Here is an 18,251-nt window from a genome sequence, read left to right on the forward strand (position 1 = left end):
GGGGAGAATTCCTGGTGTAGACTGCGTCAGTCTCTTCATCCACATCTGCCAGTTCCCCCGTTGAGAAAGATGCATAATGGGTGGTCTCATCTGAGGTAAAGACTTTTCTCGGAGCCTACTCTAGGCATCGCTGATGAGCATCTAGTCTAGACTGTATCAAATCTCGCGTGTCTCCTTCACCCACAAACAGCTCCTCTCTCTAAGCCTTCTGGCATTTCTGTGGGGAATGCTTCTCATACCCTGTAATGGTCATTTCTGAGAACATATCCCAGAGGAAGAGACCTGCCCTAACCTTCCTCTGGGCTGGACAGGACTGAGGCTCAGGTGTTTCTCTCACCTGCCCACTGAGTGTAAGTCCCAGCTCCCGGTGATGTCACAGAGCTGGGGTTCAGCTCTTTTGTGACACCAGGGGTTTCCCTGGGATGGGCCAAGATGCTTACCATTATGGTGGGCACCTTCATTCAGCTAGTGTTGACTATGAACAGTTAACAGAGAGTTTCTAAAGCCATTTCCGGAAAAGCTTTGCTCCCAAATGGTGCCAATTTCTACCCCAATCAGCCATAGAGGTAAGGGTGTTGTTTTCCCCTTAAACCACATTTTTTAAAAACTGTTAGTATTTTCTGGCCATTTATTTTTTGGTTGGAAGGTCTGACAGCTGCATTTTTTTCCCTGAGAAGGTTTTTCTGGTTTACCTAACACCGTTGGGTCGGGATAGAGCCAGCAGAGCAGCTGTGGGCTCTTGGTGGCCCGTGTTTAGGGCAGCAGGAATCAATGACAGGGTGAAGGTGGATCACTGGGAAGGGAGAAGCAATCAGCTATCGGGAAATGGAGATAATATTGGGTATGCTTCAGGGGAACGGACTTCAGTCCTCTGTCTACACCTTCACGGTATCTTGGGACCAGTAACTGTGAGTCTCAGCTTTGCCTCCTTGCAACATGGGGACTGGAGTTCTGAAAAGCCACTTCTGGCTCTGATATTTTACGGCTACAACTCCATATGACAAAATTCACAAAGATGCCAGAGATTCGCTGTGCCAAGGGGCTAGTTCAATACTTACTAGGTCAAAAAGGCTGTGGAATGGCATTATCAGGCGATCTGGATTATCTACTCATTATCTGTACCTTGAGGGCTGATTATGTGACAGATGAGTGGATTTGAAATTGTGTCAGTAGAGGAAGAGAAGTGTGAAACGTGGGGGGATGAGTTAGGCAATCGTGTGCTTTGCTCATTCAGCAAAAACAGATCACAAATCTTCTCTGTTAGGAGTCAGGGTGACATTGAAGGAACCGGAGGGAGACAAGAAGAGAAAGGAAGTGAAAGAAGGGAAGCACCGGGTAGGAAGGTGAGGAGGAGATTTTGTGGTCTGTTCGAAGAGTCACATTTGCTGCCCACGGACTTGACAGCAGGATTCGTGCAGAGGAGGTAGGGCCCCAAGGTCAACCAGTAGGACAGGTCAGATCAGAAGAGACAGAGGATGCCATCCTAAGGAACTGAATGGATGTTTCGCAGGTAATGGAGAAGTTAAGTGTATGAGCCGTGATAATTAGAATTGTGTTAAGGTTTCCGGTTGAGGGGCATCTGGGCTGCTCAGTTGGTCAAGCATCCAACTCTTGGGTTTCGGCTCAGGTCGAGATCTCACCGTTTGTTGGATCGAGCCCCATGTCAGGCTCTACACTGACGGCTCAGAGCCTGCTTGGGATTCTCCGTCTCCCTCTCTCTCCCTGCCCCTACCCCACTCTCTTTCTCTCAAAAATACATAAATAAATAAAACGTTAAAAAATTATTAAAAAAATAAAAGGTTTCTGGCTGAGACATAGAAGGTAAAGAGGAGGTGAGGCTGAAAGGAGACTAAATATTAAAACTGTATCAATAGACCAAAAGTCAACAATGTGAGAAGTTTGTCTTCAGCTTCTAGCATGCTGGGCATAGCTTTAAACTGACGAATTACTAAAAATACACGAAGATAGGCAACTTAGCATTCATTTAAGAACTCCCCCCCCCGCCCCCCCCAGAGAGAGTGAACCAGCAGGAGAGGGGCAGAGGGAGAGATAGGATTCTAGGCAGGCTTAGTGGAGCCTGATGTGGGGTGCGATCCCATGACTGTGGGAGAATGACCTGGGCCCAAGTCAAGGGTCAGAAGCCCAACCCACTGAGCCACCCAGGCACCTCTCAAGTAAAAACTTTAAAGGCAGAGCGGAACAAATGGAAACAAAGTAATGTAAATAATACTGGGAGTGAATGGATTAGAGGAAAGGGTATTTTTTACAAAATCATGCTCGATATGATTTTCTAAGGAACAAACAACAAAATGTAATGTCAAGTATATAACTATGAAAGGCATTTAAAAAACTTAGAGATATCTAAAAGGAGTGAAAAATTATATATAGTCAAATACAGAGAAAGTAATACTTATGAAAGATATATACTTATATGTAGGATAGGAAGAAAATCCTATCCACTGTTTCATATCCAAGTGTTATATATATAAAACATTTGATATGTAACATATTATATATACAACTTGGCATGTATAATATAAGTTATATACAATTTGAAAATGAGAATGAATGGGAGTATTATTTTTGCAAAAACATCATTTATCAACACTGCTAGAGAAGACATTGAGAAAGTTGCCAAACGATTATGCCATAAATGTAATGAGTTGTTTTAAATTCTGATGAAACACAGGATTCCTGTGTATTTATAATTTTCTAGGAACAGAGAAAGAAATCAGGACGATAAAAGAAACCACATGTCATTACCTAGTAAGGTTCCTTTCGGGAATGCAAGGCAGGTCAACATGATGAAATCCAAATGTATAACTCATTGTATTAGGGGAACACAGGAGAAAGAGTAAGCATTTCTTTTCATAAATTAGATAATTTAGATACATTATTAGATAATTAGATTGGATAAAAATCAATATCAATATCTAAGAATAAGTGTTACTAAAATAGTGAGAGAAAGAAATTTCCTTGCATGATTTAAAAAAGAAAAAAGTTATTTCAGGGGCGCCTGGGTGCTCAGGTGGTTAAGTGTCCAACTTTGGCTCAAGTCATGATCTCATGGTTTGTGGGTCTGAGCCCCGCGTCGGGCTCTGTGCCCACAGCTTGGAGCCTGGAGCCTGTTTCGGATTCTGTGTCTCCCTCTCTCTCTGCTCCTCCCCTGCTCGTGCCCTGTCTTTCTTTAAAAATAAATAAACATTAAAAACATTTTTTTTAAGTTACTTTACAAGTATAGCTATGCTGAAGGTAAAACACTCGATATTTCCCCTTAACCTCCACCAAGGACATGACAAGATTCCTCACTGAAGTTTTGCTGACCGTTTGCCTGCAGAAAGATCATATTTGATAGGAGGAGGCAAAATTGTTGATATGTAAAGATGCTCTGAGATTTGCCCCTAAGAGTCAATTTAAAATAAACAATGTTCAAAATTGTAAAAGTTCATTATGAAGCCCAGGGATAAAACAGTAACTATGTTAAAAAATTGTTACTGTTGACTGCATTAAAACAGAAAGTCAATATGGTTTTTATGTCCAAACCCTAACCAGTTAGGAAACATAATTTTACCATGTTGCTAGCAAAGTGGCTACAAAATGAAAATAGAGGGGTGCCTGGGTGGCTCAGCCGGTTAAGCATGTGACTCGTGATCTCAGCTCAGGACTTGATCTCAGGGTTGTGGGTTCAAGCCTCACATTGGTCTCCATGCTAGGCATGAAGCCTACTTAAAAATAAATAAACAAAAATAACCAAATAAAAACGTCATAATAGAGAGGAGCAAAATTAATGAGAAAGTCTTTGGATCTATATGAAGAATGATGGATTTCTTTACTCATACAACTTCAAAGTCCAGGGGCAGGGCTCCTTTTTTTTTTAATGTTTATTTTTGAGAGACAGAGAGCATGCGAGAGTGGTGGTGGGGGGGCGGGAGAGAGGGGGACAGAGGCCCCAAAGTGGGCTTTGTGCTGATAGCATTGAGCCCAACGCAGGGCTCAAACTCACAAACCGTGAGACCATGACCTGAGCCAAAGTCTGTCACTTAACCGACTGACCCACCCAGGCACCCTGGATTTATTTTTTTTTTAATTAATACATTAAACTATTTTTCAAGTTTATTTATTTTGAGAGAGAGCATGCAAGCAGGGGAGGGGCAGAGGGAGAGAGAGAGAGAGAGAGACAGAGAGAGACAGAGAGAGACAGAGACAGAGAATCCCAAACAGACCCCACACTGTCAGCGAGGAGCCTGATGTGGGGCTCGATTGCACAAACCCTGAGATCACAACCTGAGCCGAAATCAAGAGTTACATGCTTAACCAACTGAGCCACTCAGGTGCCCCGAAGGATGGATTTGTTAAACTTACTCGGAGGACATTACAAAATGACATGATTTAATAGAAAGCACTGACTAAATATGGAGACATAGCTCATGCTGGTCTGGAAAGACTTAAATCATAAAGATAAATTCTGGTTGACACAATTTAATGCAAATTCATTCAAAATATCAAAGGTTTAACTTGAAGAAATACTTGAAAGTTCTTTTGAATGAACACATTTTGTAGATTTTTTCAAGTAAGTTTTGAAACATACAAGAGACTTTTTTTCAGATATTGAGATGTTTTATAAGGTTAAAATAATATGTCGAAAACTCCAGGAAGAGGGCATACTTACTCCATATAGACACTTGTACAGACATATAGCAGGATATTCTGAACCCACACTAAGAGCGATAGATATATAAGCGGACAAGAAGGAAACTCGGAATGCATTAAGTGAAGAAAACAGTTAAAACACAGTTTGTACAGTGTTGGCCAATTATGATTAAAAACACATATATACCCAAGAGCATATTTACAAAGGGGTAACTGAACGTCTGGAAGGTTATATGTGAAAATGTTAACAAGGGTTACATCTGAGAAATGTCAAATAAGCTAAATTTTAATTGCTGACTGTGGCTTCTCAGCAGCATGCAAACTAGAGAGAAGACAGAGTAAAAAGCGAGAAGCAGCCTCTAATTTTGCCAATTTGTTCTTTATTAATGGATTGATGGAACACCATTGACGGGGTGGAAAGGCAGGGAGAGCATGAACTTGATGAGACTCTCAAACAAATCCACTGACTATTTTCAAAAGCCTGGGCCCCAGCCCACTAGACGATGTTGGGAAACGCATAAGCTTCAATACAAGGGATTATTCGATTGTGCCCGTACCTTGACATTAGCCCAGGGACACCCATCGCAGAATCGTGACCTCCAGATACGTAAAGGAATAAATTCGTGTTGTTTCAAGCCAAGTAGTTTCATGGTGATTGGACACGGGAGCAAAAGAGAACTAGCAGAGTTTCCTTCTCTGATGGACTATTTCTGTCCCTCTGTGGGAAAAGTCCCATTTCTGTGAAAGAGCAAAACTCTAGCAGATCAGCCTCCAGATAAATAGCATCAAGCTCGTCCTGACCAGTGATGCTCCGATGGCCAATTTCTTGGATACAAGCCCAGATTAGGATTCTCTGGGGCCAACAGGCACAGAAACGTACTGTCCTTGACGGGCCCTTGAAGCACACCCGATCTCTTTATTAAAAATGAAACATTTTAATACCGAGAGTGGTATGTGAGAAGAGGCAACATACATTCACTTTAACATGTAAGCAAACCTTATGCATTCTTTTTTCTTAATAGTTACAAAACCTCTGAAAATTTCTCTACATGCTGTTTCTTTCGCAGATAGTCTTGGCTATAGATTTATGTGTTTCTAAAGCAAGGGAAGGCTTCTCTTTATACTAAAGTCGCCGTCCCCCCTTCGTCCTGTAATGCACATATGTATGTGTTGGTAATTCGCATTGTCCAAGAGCAAGAAGAAGAAAATTGACACTTTCCAACTGGTAATTAATTCCTGCACATACATAAAAAAGGTTACGAAATTGGAAAAGATGAGCTGCACAGACGATGGTACACAACAGCAGTTCTCAAATTGTGGTCTCCAGACATCTCCATTGAGATGTCCTGGAAACTGGTCAAAAAAAAGTGAAGTGTCCGGTCCCATCCCAGGCTTGCTGGGCAGAAACCATAGTAGAAGCAACCACCTTGGCTATTAAGCAGGTAGGTGTGATTGTCTGAAAGACACAGCTCAAACACATCATCCACGGTTTGGGTGGGATCGTGGCGGGAAAGAGAAAATTATTACCAACTCTACAACTTTCTTCTTAATTTTTTTAATGTTTATTTGTTTTTGAGAGAGAGAGGCGGAGAGAGAAAGGGACAGAGAGGATCTGAAGCGGGCTCTGTGCTGACAGCAGAGAGCTCGACACGAGTCTTGAACCCACAATCCATGAGATCATGACCTGAGCCAAAGTAGGACTCTCAACCAACTGAGCCACCCAGGCGCCCCCAGGTCTAAAATTTTCAAGTCTTACACTCACCCACGTCCCAGAAATGGATGCCGTCCTGGAGTCTCTTCTTTCTTTGTCCTTAAAAAAACAAACAAACAAACAAAAAATACGCTATTTACACATCTTTGATTATTTGCTCCGATTGTTAATGAAAAATAAAGGAGAATTAATTAATAACATCCTCAATTCAATGATCATTTCACAGATTTGAAGAGTGTCCTCACTTTTTTTTTTTAGAAATATCATTTTTATCTGTCTCATGTCTACTAACCAGCTGCTTACAAAGTATTAGAATATGGGGCTCACAGACACATTATTATATTTTCAAAGGAAAAATGGTGAGCACCCAGGTATACAAAGCAATTTTGGGAATTCATGAGGGTTTCATTTTAAATGTAAATCAACAGATTATGGAAGCGGTCTGGACTTGGTACATTTTTATTCTTAATCTGTTATCTTGTTTCTGAATGTCAGTATTGTTTTTGAATTTGTTTTGTCTCCTGTCTTCTGTAAACACGTTACTTCTCTTCCCCTTTGCTTTTCCACGGCCGATCTGTTGGGTGCTTTTTATGCTTTAGCTGTTAATTTGTTTCATGTCAAAATAACCTTACCACATAATTCAGGACCCCACGTGGTTTGGGCTTTGAATTAATAGGATTATTACTAAATTTCCATTTCACTTTAGGGTGTCAGGATGGAAGCAAAGAGTGTTTCAAAATCAAACATGTTTTGTGACCATTCCTTTTAAAACCTCGTCTTGAGTATTCTGCATGTGATAGGTAGATAAATTGGCTCCTTAATTGAAGAATACAGGTACATATTTTACCATCAATTACAAATAAAGCCTTGCAATGCACATTTAGGCCAGTATTTGGAAGAAGTAAAAAAAATATCCAGGCTATTCATCATGAATCCTTTATAGCAAAGTCAGTGAGAAAAATTAAAAAAACATTCATAAAGGCAGTGACACCTCCCATTAGTAGACAAATATGTCCTGAAGATACTAAGGTCTTTATACTCTACTCACCATGCCCCTCACTTAAGAAGAAATGCATCTGAGGCATGTATGGATCTCGTTGGTTTTTAAGGCCTTGTTATGGGACCAGTTCTTAGGCCAGTAACGTTCTCATTGCCTGGGAGCTTGTAGAAGATGCAGAATTTCAGGACCAAACCCATGCCTAGGGCGGACTCTGCACCTGAACAAGTTTCCGAGGTGACTCATATAACCATTACAATATGACAACTAGCACTCAAGGAAAACCATTTCCTAAAACACTGAAGATCTGGGGATCCCATTTTTAAATGTTATTTATTTATTTTGAGAGACAGAGAGAGGGAGAGAGAATCCCAAGCAGGCTCCATACTGTCAGCACAGAACGTGACGCGGGCCTCAAACCCACAAACCACAAGACCATGACCTGAGCTGAAATCAAGAGCCTTCCACTCAGGTGTACCTGGGGGTCCCGTTATTAAATATCCTACTCGCGATGCTGCTAGTGAAGAAAATGTCCTGCATGTTAAACCCTCATCTGTCTTCGGTGTGAATATGTGTGGGTAGTGAGTCAGGGATGGGGGAGGAACTTTGGTCACGATGCTGCCACAAGAAAGCAAGGCTTTTGCCCTTCAGAATCCCAGCCAGGTGGCTCTCCCTGTTGGACATGTGGACTCTAGTAAGAGGAATCTGGTGCCCTCTTCTACCCTCGGCTACTTCCTGATCAAAAGATGGGGCACCCCAATTTATTTTTAATCTCTTTTAAGAAATGCAGAAAGAGAGAAATCTCTAAAGGCATTCATCCTAATATCTGTCTCTTAAAAAATCCATAATTCATTATTGCATTAGTTTTATAAATGTCTACTTTTAAAGGAGTAGGAAGAAAATCCTATTCTTCAATGTTTCATATCTAAAGAATATGATCTGCAAGAAAAAAAAATCATTCCTCGGATACTTAAAAGCAGCTCTCCTTATGTTAATTATTGAAGTAAAGCATGCCTTCCTATATAGCCACTGGTGATCATTTCTCTCCACAAATTGTGGAAGAAAAAAAAAATCCACTCTGGTAAACGCCTTAATTTGATGTCTTTGGTTCCCAAAAGGATCAAATTCCAATGCATTGCAAGGAAGGTATTTATTCTCAGTGTTGTGGCATCCCATTTATTTATGCATTTGCTGTGCCTCCTACCTGTTTCTCATTCCTGCAAATCAATCAAGGTGTTATCACGGAAGCATTTTCTCTAGAGGCTGTGTTTATATTTGTTACAGGGATTTGACTTGACACAGTTGTGGGGTGGTCTGAGCAGCCTTTCTCAACCTGTCATCTGTGTGCCTGTTGCTGCAGCTGCAATCCACAGAGCAGGTGGTCACGAAGGGACAGCTGATGTTAACGGGAAGAGATCTGGGCAGGCTGGAACTCACAAGCATGAGTGAAGTTGGACAGAAACTTGTGTCCATTATTGTTGCCTCTAACCTTTGGTAAAAGCATCCTGCGGAACCCATGGCCATTGATCGTGCACCTGCACATGCACCCCGAGCCTGTGTGCTGCAGAAGCCAATAAAGGAGCAGGGACAGGAAAGTACACACAACTGCTTCACACCAAGGTGAGTCAGTAAATCAGAGGCAACCTGCAAAATGGCGGCTGCTTCTCTCCTACCCTCCTAATCCCTCAAGGATCTCCTTGGTGGAGATTCACATATCGGAAAGGGATTTCTGGAATCTGTGATTCAGCAAAGCCAAGGGGACACATTCCAAAGGCATATCCACCTTCTCCTCTCCCCGACGTAGCTCATGTAGCATGTAATGACCAAGAGCTTGAGACTGGTGAATCTGAACTTAGTTAAACCCAGACTTCCTGGCTGCAAGTCAAGTGACTTTCCACAAAGCAAACAACATGAAATGTCCAAATACGTGTCCTATTCTGTGACCCTGCTTTCCTAACTCAGGTGTCCAGTTTTGATGGTCTGATATAATGCACTAAAACTAATGTCTCCTCTGAGTCCATAAGCATTCTGAAACAGGGTGATGTTATTGTGTATCCACTGAATGAGACTGATAAAGAAGTAAACGAGGTAGCAGGATAAAGCTTCATATGCAAAGGGGTTCAAGACAAAAAGTGGTCGGCTAATCATACTGCTATCCCCAGCGGTTCCCACGTTTGGATTGTACCATTGCAGTTGTGGAAACTGGCCACCACTGTGTCCTACCTTCCTTGGAAAAACACCCGGTTTCAAAGAGACAATCTTAGGAACGGTGCTCCCCTGAATCTAATCAACCTTGAGTTTCTGCACACTAACCTATTTCTTCCATCCCATCACTTAATGTTTGCCTTTTAAGCTCATGTTTATCCGTTTCCTCTAAAAAAAAGAAAGAAAGAAAGAAAGAAAGAAAGAAAGAAAGAAAGAAAGAAAGAAAGAAAGAAAGAAAGAAAGAAAAGAAAAGAAAGCTCTTTCTTTTGTTAGTAGCTGGAGGCTGATAATTACTCTATGTATTTAGTAGCAAGTATCATTAGAATTCTGAATTAAAAATAAGATTAATGATTTAATTTCAATCTTGTCAGGATGACCCATTTAAAAAAATACTGATGTGATATAGTGCTATAAAAGATTTAAGCATAATTTATTGATAAAACCATTACAACTGCAATGAGAGAGCTATTTGTCTACATAATGGTTCCTGAAATCACAGATAGTACTTTCCCATTATTTCACTGCAACATTTATAATTCCTTTTTGGAGTTACCATTTTCTCTTTCTTCCTTCCTTCCTTCCTTCCTTCCTTCCTTCCTTCCTTCCTTCCTTCCTTCCTTTTCTTTCTCTCTCCCTTTTTTTCTCTTCCTTCCTTCTTCCTTCTTCCTTCCTTCCTTTTCTCTCTCCCTTTCCCTTCCTTCCTTCCTTCCTTCCTTCCTTCCTTCCTTCCTTCCTTCCTTCCTTTTCTTTCTCTCTCTCTCTCCCTTTTTTCCTTCCTTCCTTCCTTCCTTCCTTCCTTCCTTCCTTCCTTCCTTCCTTCCTTCCTTCCTTCCTTTTTAACAACCACATATGGTGCTTCTGTTCTAAGCCTCTTACAAATCCCAGCTCAATTCATCCTCACCACAACCCCATAAGGTAGCACTGTTGTTCTCCGTACATTATGCCTAAGGAAACGGAGGTGTGGAAAGTTTTGGTAACTTCTCCAGTGGAACACAGCAGGTAAATTTTGCAGCTATGATACAAACATAGATTCTGGTTCCAAAACCTACCTTCTAACCACTGATCTGCATTGCTTTTCCATTATAGAAAATCCAGGAACAACTTGTTTCACTTGGGTTTGAGACAGTAGCAGATGCACCTTTGCACTTGGGAAGGCAGCCAGGTAACAAAATTATTGGCATAAAAACTGCTCAATATTTCTCATGGCCAGATAAAATATTATAGATTTTCTCATAACAAGGAATTATGTAACCCTGGATGTCAAAAGTTCACTTAAGACCTTCTGCTTCTGGTGAAGCAGCAGTAACAGGGAATCATCTTCTTGACAAAACAAAATAAAATGTAAAACAATCGTTTTCAAGACATTAGGTATCAGTCCATTGATGACAGTTATTTCAGAAAGATGGATAATGAATGATGGGAACACTATCATTGAACAGCTACTGTATTAAGAGAGATTCTAGGCAGTGGTTTCAAGAACGGGAACCCAAGCAGGACCAGGCAGGCTCCTGGTTTGAGGTGATGGATCCCAGAGGATACAGAACAAGGCAGTTAGGAATTTCAGGACAGATTTTGCAGAAAAGAAAGCTACATAGAGAACCCCAAAGAACAGGAGAGTACCCTAGTGGAATAATTAGCAAATTACTAATCAATGCATACACATAACCTGTACAGTCATAATACTATGTAAGGGTGGGATATAACCATCCAAAGAATGTGAACAATGCTCAGGGCTCACAGAGGACTATAAGCGGTGCCTGATTCCACCTTCCAGAAGGAAAGAAATCTCATAGCATAGAAAACATTGCATAAAGTCTTCAGGAAGATTCCAGCTCAATAAGGAAGAAATCATTCTTCACATCCTGAGCACTGCTCAGGTCTTGCTACCAAACCTTATTAGCCAGACTAGAAGAGATAAATCTCCTTCCAAACAGCTTAACTAAATCCCAAAAGAAAGCCAATGAGTTTTTATAGGAATAAAAATACCCAAACCCAAAGTGGTAAGGTGCACAATATTCTACATTGAAATATTAACATCCTTGAAGTATAGCAACAGAAACTATCAAAAAATAAAATATGGAAAGAGAACAAATAAAAATGAAAAAAGCATAAGTGAACTATAATATAACATCAAGTATCCTAATATGTGGGTGATTAGAATGGTCAAAGGAGAAGAAAGAGGCCACAAAAAATTTTGAATTTAGAGTTGTCAGAAATTCCCAAAACTTAAAAAAACCCACAAACCTCTAAGCCTAGAGATCCAAGAATCTCAACAAACTCTAAGTGTAAGAAATATAAGAAAAAATTTTCCAGGGCACAGCATAATCAAATTGCTCAAAACCAGTGATAAAGATAACATCTGAATAAGCATCTAGATTAAAAATACATTTTATATAGATGGGTAAAGATAAGAATAACTTTAGATTTCTTGTCAGTAACAATTTAAAAAAGATGGTGAAGGGCACCTGGGGGCTCAGTAGGTTAAGCATCAGACTGGCTCAGGTCATGATCTCATGATCTGTGAGTTTGAGCCCCATGTCAGGCTCAGTGCTGACGTCTTGGAGCCTGGAGCCTGCTTCAGATTCTGTGTCTCCCTCTCTCTCTGACCCTCACCCACAAGCTCTCTGTCTCTCTCTCTCAAAAATAAATAAACATTTAAAAAATTAAAAAAAAGATCGTGAAGAAAAACATTTAAGATTAAAAAAAAAAGTCACCTAGATTTCTATACCCAGCAAAAATATCTTTAAAGTAGCTATAGGTGAAGAAAACACATTTTCAGACATATGAAACCCTGAAGAACTCATGACCAGCACACCTGTATCACAATAAATGTCCAAAGAATTCTTTTAGCCAGAACAAAAACAGTATTAGGTGGGTATTTGGATTAACGCAAGAGTAAATAGCAGAAACTCCTTGATAAACCTATCGGATTATATAAATATTTGTAAAATATAATTGATGGTACAGGGTGACTAGGTGGCTCAGTTGGTTAAATGTCCAACTCTTGGTTTTGGCTCAGGTCATGATCTCACGGTTTGTGAGTTTGAGCCCCATGTCAGCTTCTGTGCTGACAGCTCAGAGCCTGGAGCCTGCTTCAGATTCTGTCTTTGTTTCTCTCTCTCTCTCTCTGCTCCTCCCTTGCTCACATTCGGACTCTTTCTCTCTGGCAAAAATAAATAAACATTTAAAAAAATTAAAAAAATATAATTGATGGCGTAAACAAAAATGACAGGATGTTTTGGGGAATAACAATAGTATATGTTGGGGGTGGGGGAGTAGAAATATACTACCACATAAAACTGGAGAAAGAGAACAAAAACCAAAAACTGATGAATATTTCTCACTAACAGTCGAATATTCTAAATGCATGTTAGGAAAGTGTTCAAAAGTGCATAAAAAGGGTAATAGATCATGGCCAAGGGAGATTCCAAATATATAAGGTTGTATTTTAAAAAAATTTTTTAATGTTTATTTATTTTTGAGAGAGAGGAGAGAGAGGGAGAGAGAGAGCGTATGAGCACAAGTGGGGGAGGGGCAGAGAGAGAGGGAAACATAGAATCTGAAGCAGGCTCTAGGCCCTGAGCTGTCAGCACAGAGCCTGAAGTGGGGCTCCAACTCACCAACCACGAGATCATGACCTGAGCTGAAGCCACTCAATATACCAGGTTGTCTTAACATACAAACTCAATGTCCTATTGACTAATTACAACAGAAAAAAACCTTGATCATCTCAATATTTGCAGAAAACAATTTTTTGGGGTTCAGTGTGTATTCCTGGTTTTAAAAAACACACTGAAAAATTTTAAAAAAAATATCCATCTGATAAAAGGCATCTACATAAACTCTACAATTAATAGCATTCTTAGTAATGGATTTTTCCACCTAAAATCAGAACAAAACAAATGTGTCTGCTTGCACAACTTCTTTTCACCATTGTACTACAGATTCTGACCAGCATAATGAGGGTGGGTTGGGGGAGGCAGTGGGAATCAAAACTCCAGATTGGAAAAGGAAAATTAAACCTGTATTTAAATATGGAATGACCATCCATGTAGAAAATCCAATGGAATATAACCAAACAACTACCAGAACTATCAAATGTATTTAGCAGGATTGCAAGATCAAAGATCAATATACCAAAATAAATTGCATTTCTATATACCAGCAACGAACATTAAAAAACTGAAATTGAGAAAGCAACATCAGTAGCAAGAACATTAAGTGTATGAAATACTTTGGAGGTAACTCTGACGTAGGATGTGTGAGACCAGTACACTGAAAACTACAAACCAGTGTTGAGTGGATTTGAAGACTGAAATAAGTGGAGAGGTATACTTTGTTCATGGGTTGGAGAACTACGTAGGTTTCAGCATGTCAGTTCTCCCCAAATAAATCTACAGATTCAATCCCATTCGATATTTTAGCAGGGTTTTTTGTCAAAATTGATAAACTTATTCTAAAATTCATATGTACAATAGCCAAAGGGGGAAAAATGTTTGAAAAGGAAAAACAAATTTGGAGATTTCATACTACCTGTATTCAAGATATATTCATGCTATAGTAATCAAGACAGCATAATATCAGTATGAAAACTAACAGACCAGGTGAACAGAATATGGGACTAGAGAAACAGATGCACACATTAATGGTAAACTTCATGTCTACACACACACAGTCATGACACCTGAGGGCCATCAGGAGCAGGTATTTGGGACACATACCCTCAGATCATCTTCCAACAGACTCAGTGACCAATATTGTTTCTAGATAAGCCTTTATTCCTTCTCATCAGAGATTATCATGTAGCTGTTTCTAGCTGATGACCAATCCAATTTCCCATGTTGGATGTTGACCACCCCGCATCTTTTTTTATTTTTTTATTTTTTTTGATGTTTATTTTTGAGAGACAGAGAGAGACAGCATGAGTGGGGGAGGGGCAGAGAGAGGGAGACATAGAACATGAAGCAGGCTCCAGGATCTGAGCTGTCAGCACAGAGCCCGACGCGGGGCTCAAAGTCATGAGCTGTGAGATCATGACCTGAGCTGAAGTCGGACGCTTAACCAACTGAGCCACCCGGGCACCCCTTCACCACCCCACATCTTAGTTTACAGGTGAGAAAATCATACATTGGCAACTGGGGAGAAATTTGAGGCTGACTCAGAAGAAGCGCATTGCTCAAGTCAGATCCAGAATTTTCTGTATGGCAGGCCAGAGCAGAGAATAAATGGTGTGGAGTAGGTCCAGAATATGATCCAGCTGAAAATAAAAGGCTAAATTGTCTATAGTTACACTGGTACCATAGAATACTTGGGTTTGATCTACCTTTAAACCTGTTCACTTATGATATTTATGATCTAATAGCATCTTTAACCAGAGTTAGGAATATTTAATCATGTTTTATCTGAAAACATACGTAATTGGAAATGTGTTTTTTAAAATATTCTTATTGACTTACTATACTGTCTAAACGATTTTCCAGTTCTATAAGCCATAAGCTTAAGAAGATTAACTTGTTTTTATAAATGCATTTTTCTTGATTAGACTACATGTCACAACTACATTTTAAAATGATGTGTCGAGATCAAATATACTTAGTATCATTTTAAAAAACAAAGATCTATTTATAAAATGAAGAGATGTCAATTCCATATGTACTGACAATTTATTAATGATTTATATCCACTTGTGATATTTTCAGAATAAAATCCAGTTTCAATCTGAGAAGGCTAGGAAATAGGAAAAAGTATGGCTTTTTATAGTCTGGTGTTTTTGAGCCATAAAATATAAAGAAAATACTTTGGGGGCTTTGATCATGACATTCCATGAGTCAGGATTTTATTATCTGTATGCATTGCCAATCACTGTCGACAGAAAATTTATTAGAAAACTTTTATGAGACATTGGTTGGAATTTTCAAAATGATTTACTAATAATTCATTATCAATTATAGCTATGGTAATAAACTGATTGGAGCTTTTAAGAGACCATGTTTTATAGTGAGGAACATACTCTAAATATATCTCTTACACATTTAAAAATTCTTATGAAGTATCTGGAGTAGACATATGGGCTACTTTAAGACAATGTTTGGCTAAAAATGCACTTCTTTATTCCAGTTCAGATCAGATTATTACTTGATATAATAATATGTATAAATTGGTAACAGGAGATTATGTGCGACAGATTGTCCCTCCTCCCGAGATTAATTTAACATTAAATTACCTTTGTTTGAGAGTGAAATACAGTATCAGCATTTGTTTATAAAAGACAATACTAAAGCATTTTCATCTAAACCCTAATGTTCATTATGTTCAATTACAGAGGAGATAATTTAACAGCTTGTGTCACTAGTAATGGAAAATCAAGATAGCCGTGTTCATTTTTGCAATGCAAATATAGGACATGTGTGTTTGTAGTGTTCTCGTCGGTGGACAAAAAATGCATTCCAGATATGATCACCGGATTGAAGACTGTTTAGATAGGTTGACATTTCTGAAAGATTGGAAAAAAGCACCCAAGGTCAATAGCAGTAATGGATTGAAGAGACCTCACCAATATTCGGATTGTTTTCATCAAAAAAGCATATTTTATACTGAGAAGGAAGATGTATAAGAGGAGTGTAGTCACATCGCATATTAAAATGTACAGCAAACATGTACAAAACATACAGGAAAGTCTTTATAATGAAGACGATGATGAACTGGCATGAGAAAGGGAAAAAAATGAAATAGAGAATAGAAAGAAGAGAAATAGACCCAAGGACACATAGAAACCTAGCGTAGGATAAAGTTCAATCTTAAATCATTTGGGGATAATGGATGTTTTAATAATGGACACTGTGACAGATGTAGGCAGCCATTTAAGAGATGATAAAATTAGATCCACTCCTCACGCCGTACTCAGAAACGAATCCACAATGGACCAGAGAAAAGGTAAAAGAACCAGAACCACAAAGTGGTCAGGACCACTACAAACCAGAAAAATTCTTGTATGGCCTGGGTGTAGGGAAATGGCTTTCTAATCATCGCAAATTTAATAAAAGAACGGATGCATACGTTTGGCTACATTTATTTTTTAAATTATTTTTAAGGACTAGTTTTCCCTCACGTATTTTTTTAAGTGTTTATATTTTAAAGAGAGCATGAAGGTGGTGGTGGGGGGTGGGGGGAGGAGCAGAGAGAGAGGGAGACACAGAATCCGAAGCAGGCTCCAGGCTCAAGCTGTTAGCACAGAGCCTGAAGCGGGGCTCGAGCTCATGGACCGCAAGATCATGCCCTGAGCCCAAGTCGGCCGCTTAACCGACTGAGCCACCCAGGCGCCCCAAGACTTGGTTCCTTTAAAAGATAAATACAATTGAAAAACTTTCAGCCAGACTTTCAAAAAAGAGAGGATTCACATAAATAAAATCAGAAATAAAGGAGTTTAAATAACAACAGGTCGTGAGTTTGAGCCCTACATCAGGCTGTCTATCATTACAGAGCCTGCTCAGATCCTCTGTCCCCCTCCCTCTCTCTGCCCCCTGCCCACTCTCTCTCTCTCTCAAAAATAAACATTAAAAAAGAAATATTTCTTCAGTTAATAAGTATTTTACACCTAATAAACTTGATGTAGAACTTAAATTTACATTTCAATTGATTTGAAATATGCATACCGTGAAATAAACTTGACTTCCACAGTAAGTTACCATTTAATTTCTTAAACCAAGTGTTTGTCCAGGAGCCTCCATCTACATGTTATCATACCCTTAGGATTCAAAGCCATGCGTCCCCTGTGTGCCCTCCAGTTAACCTCCCCGTGTGGGTAACCACCTTCGGAATGCTGTCACGTTGTGACAAGTGGATGCACTCGGCTCTGAAGTCCCTCGGGGGACTGAGATTCCAGCAACGGTTGGATTGCTGTGAGTGCACGCTACACTTTAGGGAGCAATCGTGAGCACATAAGTATCCCTTACAGGAACCGGGCTACTCCAGAACACGACCATGCTCTCTCCCGGATGACCACCGTCACCTAGCGGGAATGTTGGTGTTCTTAACTAGTAATCATCCCAGGCTGTGCGTCTCAGGCATATGGTGCCTTGGTCTGCTTTGTTTTCCCTTTCACGACCATCACTCGGTCAGATGCGATGTGGAGACACCATGGTTGCACGTGACCCACACAGCCAGTAAACCTCTAACTGCTTGGCGGACCTGGAGGTTCATGGTCCAAGCACAGGACTGTCAGGGGCTGATACCAAGCGTTTCTAAAAAGAGGGAGAGGAAAAGAGAGGAAAAGGAGAGGACCATACAGGCTGGAATTAGTCACACAGAAAAGTTCCGGAATGGGCAGACATCACCTGCATCCATTTGGAGATGCACAGCGAAGGCAAGAGGGTGACGTAATTGTCTCTTGTCTTCAACTCTCTTATAGAACATTATTTTGCAAATACTTGCAATCTCCTCTTCCCGACTCCTGCCGCGGCTCATTCCCTCCTGTGATAAGTATTCGGGGAAGGAGAGAGATTGCCTGTTGTCTAGTTTTACACTTTCTAGCCAAAACCACAGGAGACGCTTTGAGTTTTACATAGTTGGGTTTCCGCCCCAAATGCTGGACACAATTTGTGTTTGGAGAAGCGCCACCTTTCAAAAACAAAAACAAAAAACAAAAAAAGGAAAGAGATTAAAAGGTCAACCGAAGAACCTGCAAACACC

General features: G+C 40.0%; 1 long non-coding RNA gene across 1 annotated transcript; it reads left to right on the forward strand.

Annotated features, from left to right (window-relative positions):
* The first annotated feature begins 423 nt into the window (after positions 1 to 423).
* LOC123383409 lies at positions 424 to 16,676 on the forward strand. Its single transcript, XR_006593113.1, has 4 exons — positions 424 to 566; positions 8,643 to 8,978; positions 10,650 to 10,725; positions 15,886 to 16,676. It is a non-coding gene; the product is annotated as an uncharacterized LOC123383409 (long non-coding RNA).
* The last annotated feature ends 1,575 nt before the right edge of the window (positions 16,677 to 18,251 follow it).

This window comes from Felis catus, chromosome X (assembly GCF_018350175.1).
Source record: "Felis catus isolate Fca126 chromosome X, F.catus_Fca126_mat1.0, whole genome shotgun sequence".
In the NCBI taxonomy this organism is placed as follows: Eukaryota; Metazoa; Chordata; class Mammalia; order Carnivora; family Felidae; genus Felis; species Felis catus.